This window comes from Diabrotica virgifera, chromosome 10 (assembly GCF_917563875.1).
Source record: "Diabrotica virgifera virgifera chromosome 10, PGI_DIABVI_V3a".
NCBI lineage: Eukaryota > Metazoa > Arthropoda > Insecta > Coleoptera > Chrysomelidae > Diabrotica > Diabrotica virgifera.
The window spans coordinates 121,038,485-121,044,426 of record NC_065452.1 but is presented as its reverse complement, the minus strand read 5'-3'; the positions used below and the strand labels follow the sequence as shown (position 1 = coordinate 121,044,426).

Here is a 5,942-nt window from a genome sequence, read left to right as displayed (position 1 = left end):
AGGAAAAAGAACAACATACAACAGGCCTTTGAAATCCTCTCATATCATATCTCAACATAAATTAGCCAAAACACATTTAATAGTATCATCAAATCAATACTACTATATGGGAATATGGGAGTGAGACATGAACAATATCAGAAGGAAATGCAAGGAAGAGTTTTTGTAAATAGATTCCCACAAAATATTCTGAAGATGTATTGGCCCAACACCATAACAAATGAAGAATTGTGGAATGCATTAAGACAAAGAAGCAGAGGACGAAGCTAGTAGGTAATAACTCATTCTAACAGGTGGGTAAATAAACTTTGAAAAACACATTTTTTATTAATTTTATTATTTAAAGAAATTACAATTTTTATTTAAAATTACTTTATTAGGTACATACCTAACCACTATTACCTAATAATTTATTGAGTTCGAATTTTTTTATTTGAAGCTCTACTTCTAAAATTTCTTTTTTTCTTGTTGAAAAATACTATCTTACTTTTTTTTCTAGTCTTGCTATTTCAATTTTTTTTGTAAAAGATACATTAAGGGTTTCGCTCCCTACATCTTTTACTTTTTTATTTTTTGAACGAGCCTGAGACATCTTGGCTGTCTTCTTGGGCAGGACAGCAGTTGGTGGGTGTACTGAGCAGCACAGTGGAAGTAGAGGGTACATTGGATGTCTGCTATGTGTCTTCCAATTGTAGGTAATCTACTTCCACTTGACTATCTTGAGCAACTATAAAAATAAAAAAAATTCAATTGTTTTAGATGTACCAGATAGTTTTTTCTTTATAAAAAAAATCTTTCTCGAATTAGGTAGGTAGTTATTTTATTTATCTACTTTAGCTATCTTAATAGCTAAGTTAATAATCTACCTTAATTTAGAATTGGAATAAATAATTATAATAATTAATTAATAATATTAATAATATTTATAGATATTAATTCTCATATTTTGAGTTTGCTTAAATTTGGTTTACAAAAGATCTTTTTTTTGTTTAATGATGTCTATAGATAGGCACAAGGTCTGGCTATGGATAACCGCTTATCCCTTGTTATCAGATTTATTATTGATCAACATAGAAATAATATCTTTAACAATCAAACTTTAAACAATAATACCTTTCAAAAAATCTTAAATTGGCTTAGAACTGTAGGATACAATATCCATTTTAGATGGAAATCTTTCAGATGCCAAAAACATTCTAGATTCACTCAAAAACTTACATCCGGATGTACATACTTTGGAAACAATGGATAAACTTAAGTTAATCTTTAGAAAACCGACTAGACCGACTATACCATAACTCCCTCTTCTAATCATCCTTTTTAACAGAAGGTGGCTTCTTTCTATTGCTACATCCATAGAATACATAAACCTAGCATTATCAGATAATAGTTTTAAATAGTTAAACTAATGGTCACTCTACTACATTTGTGGATAACGTGCTGAAAATGTTCTAATTCAGAAGTTTTGTACAGATCAAGACCATATACAGGTTATTGTTCAGATGATATTGGAAATATTGATCAGGCTTTATATACAGTATGTCCCTGTAAGTTGTATCCATATGGAAAACTTTTTTATTATTAATTTTACGAAAAAAAGTTATTCTTTATAAAAAGCTCTGCATGGTCAAAAACCTAAGATTTAACCATCAAATATCAAATTTTTTGAATATTATACGAGGTATGTCAAAAAGTTTGAATTTCACTCAAGAGTAAAGTAGCTTTATTTTTCGTAATATTGGAAATTGCTATTATGAAAAGTTGTTTGGAATTAAAAACTATATTCTAATATGCAATTTCATCCTTTTAATTGAAAAAAAATTTTTTTTTTGAAAAATTATGGATAACTATCATTTATTCAGTTATTTCAATTCTGATAACTCTTTTATTATTAATTTTACGAAAAAAAGTGATTATTAATAAAAAGTTCTGGATGGTCTAAAACTTAAAATACAACCATCTTAAAAAATATCATTTAGATAAAAAATTTAGATAAATTTAGATCAAAATTAAAGTACCTTTATAGATCAGAATATTTCAATTAGAAGGATGTAATTACATACTGAAACATAGTTTTTAATTCTAAATAACTTTTCATAATAACAATTTCCGATATTGTGAAAAATAAACGTATTTTACTCTTGAGCGAAATTCATATTTTTTGACATACCTCGTATAAAATTGATAAAATTTGACATAAGATGGTTGTATTTTAGATTTTAGAGTATGCAAAACTTTTTATTAAGAATAACTTTTTTTCGTAAAATTAATAATAAAAGAGTTATCTGAATTAAAATAACTGAAAATAATGTTACGTTATCCATCATTTCTCAAAAAAAAAAAAATTTTCAATTAGAAGGATGTAATTGCATACTAGAATACAGTTTTTAACTCCAAACAACTTTTCATAATAGCAATTTTCAAAATTGTGAAAAATAAAGCTACTTTACTCTTGAGTAAAATTCAAACTTTTTGACATACCTCGTATAATATTCATAAAATTTGATATTTGATGGTTAAATCTTAGGTTTTGGACCATGCAGAGCTTTTTACAAAGAATAACTTTTTTTCGTAAAATTAATAATAAAAAAGTTTTCCATATGGATACAACTTACAGGGACATACTGTATATATAAATAAATTTAAAATTAGTTACCTTTATTTAAATAAATTAATAAAATAAGGACTCACCAGATGTGAAGAAACCAGATGCACTGTCACAACTGTTGGGTAAAGGTTGGATTTGATTGCCAATCAAACTCAACATTTGTGCCCCTACATATGTGAGACGAGGCCTAAATGTGCCACCACCTGTTGCAAGTATGTCTTTCTGAAAACAATTCATTAGTTCATTACTGATTAAGAAATGAATGGGTTAAAATCAAAGTGGTGTAAGTCATATTCTTGAAATGATGTAACCCCTATTTTATAATCTTGATATTATATACATAGACCTCTTCAGAGAAAAAGTGGTGTGTAAGTTTTTACTGTAAATACTTACACCACTTTTCCTGATGAAAAAATGTCTATTTATCAAAGTTATAAAGCAAGACTTCCATCATTTCACAAATATGACTTACACCTCTTTGGCGTTAACACCCTCAAATACTAAACTTCTATTGTCTCAACACTAGGTTAGTTCCCATCATGAAATTAGTTTCATTGGATTATATTTTTATAAAAATATTCCACTCAGAAATAGTGTAATTCAACTGACCTGGTGTTAAGAGCTTTAAATTTAAGTATACCTACTTTGTCCGCAGTTTGGTCTCTCTTCAACTGGTCCAAAACCTTCTGCTCATTATATTTTTGAATCTGCAATGTAATTAATCTATATAGCTCTAAATCAACCGAAAGTTGTATACACTTACATTTTCCTCTGCTACTTTTTGGTGAGTGACCCTTTTTAAGTTTATATATGCAGTGTTCAGCTGCTTGGGAGTTCTGGGAAATTCAACGCTATTTTTTCCAAGGTTTCATTGTTTTGGTTTGTTGGACATAGCATTGGTACCAATGAACTGTCAATACGGATGGAACAGGCACGAAAACAATAAATGCAGCCATAATACAAGAGAGAGGTCCTAGAGAGAGACAGACAAGGTGCTGGAAACTTTGACAGGCCGTGTAATTTGAGTTGCCTATATCAACTTAAATCGGGGAAATATAAAAGTAAAATTCTAAATATAAAAGTAACATAAAAACATAATCAAGGACTTCTTCACTTTATATAAAACAGTCACTAATTTAGTATTTAAAATAGTTTTAAAATTATTTAACTCCCAAATACTTTAGGAAAGTAGGTATTTGTTTTGATAAATACAAATAACAATTCTGAAAAGTATTTAAACTGATTTAAACACCAAGTATGGTACTGTGTACTCTATTTACTCTGTAAATACAAAAAAGTATTTAAATTTTGAAATATGTACTGCCAATCAGCCCTGAAAGTTAAAATATGAGGTCCATTCAACGAACTGTCAATACTGATTCAATCGGGTCCATTTATATAGGCAACTTAAATTACACGGCATGTCAAATTCTCCAGCACCTTGTCTGTCTCTCTCTAGAACCTCTCTCTTGTATGTTGGTGGCAATCTCGCTTCACTATTTGAATGGGACAGGGCCATTCCATCCGTATTGACAGTTCATTGATTGGTACATGATTTGTTTTCAATTATAATATGCTTGTATCTGAAAACAAAAATACAATTAGAAATTTGTTCTATAAGTTAGACAATTTCGTACTTACTTTCCAATTATTTCCAACAGCAAACATTTCTCTCTCTCAGTATAATTTTTGCGTGGAGGATTTCCGTTGGTATTGCTCATTTTTAATATATTTTTTAATTTTATAAATTATGTAGTTATTTACTATGGATTGAAATTTTTTGGTTATAAAATGAAATTTTGAAGGATGACAGCCGATTGTGACAGTATCGATACCAAATCGTATGTCAGATAATCGATTTTCTACGATCATATAATTTTAAGATGATCGACGTTTGAGAAACTGGTCACTGGTTAACAGTTGATCAAATCTAACAGCTCGATTAGATGATCGAAGATTTGAATAACGTTTCGGAAACCGGCTGTAAATGTTTTACAGTTTTATAGCTATATACTTTATAAGTATAAATTTTGATGCTACCAACTTTTTCTGGAGCTCATTTTTGATAGGTATTTCTAAGTACTTTGACAAGTATTTAGTATCTAAGTGTTATAAAATGCATGTCTTTCCCGTTATTTAAGCTTGCATCCTTAGATTTGAACAGTCCCAGAAAAAAATATACATTTAATTACCAATAACTTACTTTAAATTAACATTAAAGGGTTTTTCAAGTAATCAATTTATTATATTTTTTATTAGGTTCAATTTTAGTGATGAAAACTTTTTTGTAAAAACTTACAGTTTTTGAGTTATTTATGAAAAATCGCTTTAAAGCATGAATTTTCTTTCACAAAAATTAAAATATTTGATCTTTAATAACTCAAAAATTATTGATTTATTTTAATAACATTATATAACAAATTTTGCTTAGAATTTGTCCCTCTCTCGATTTGTGGGGTTATTTTTAATAAAGTAATTTTCACCCCCGAGAATGGGTGATATATACCCAAGGCTAAAACCGCAAGTTGTTATTGTCAATTCGTGAAAATTAATGGAGATTTACCGAAATCGAAGGTCATAGTTGATTTTTACCTTCAGTGACTGCACTATAGAAAGAAAATGGCAATTCAATAATTGAGATGCGTATATTTTGCTAGCTCATTATAGACCAGGGCGCATCTGTAAAAATATTAGTACATTTGGACGTTGAGAGGTGACTCAAATTTTTTTACAGAATATGCTTGAAAATAACTCAAATAATAATATATGAGTTATCCTCCCTCTCAAAAAGGTCCGGAACATTGTTTAAATAATCAAAATGTCAAAAAATGAAGGACAAATTCGATTTTTTTCTTCGTTTTTTGATTATAACTTTAAAAGTATTCATTTTCGAGAAAAGTTGAACTAACATAAAAGCAAACCCTTGTTGCAAAATAGCAATAATTGCGAAAAAACCATACAAAAACAAGTATTTGCATTTTACATTTTTCAACCATTTATGCTACACTTAGGACCTTCATATTTCATCCAGAAAAACTATATGATACAGTACAACAATACTGCAAATTTCATTAAGATCGGTTCAATAAATTTGGCAAAATAAATTTTACAATCCAACTTTCGCAAAGAAAATTCATTTTTTCAAAATGTCACAGGACTGAAAATAAAGCAGACAGCAAGTTGAATTTTTTTTTGCTTATAGAAGTGTACTGTACCTTTTATTTGCAATTTGCAAAACTAAAATCTATTAACTACTACGGCGTCAGGAATTTTTTTAAATAAACATTAATTATTGGTGCTACGCGCAGGACAGCGGATAGTTTGCTCTGATTGG

At 28.7% G+C, this 5,942-nt stretch overlaps 1 long non-coding RNA gene across 1 annotated transcript; it reads right to left on the bottom strand.

Annotated features, from left to right (window-relative positions):
• Positions 1-2,537: 2,537 nt before the first annotated feature.
• LOC126878580 (uncharacterized) lies at positions 2,538-3,510 on the bottom strand. Its single transcript, XR_007695706.1, has 3 exons — positions 3,372-3,510; positions 3,253-3,315; positions 2,538-2,830 (listed from the first exon to the last, which is right to left on the bottom strand). It is a non-coding gene; the product is annotated as an uncharacterized LOC126878580 (long non-coding RNA).
• Positions 3,511-5,942: the final 2,432 nt, after the last annotated feature.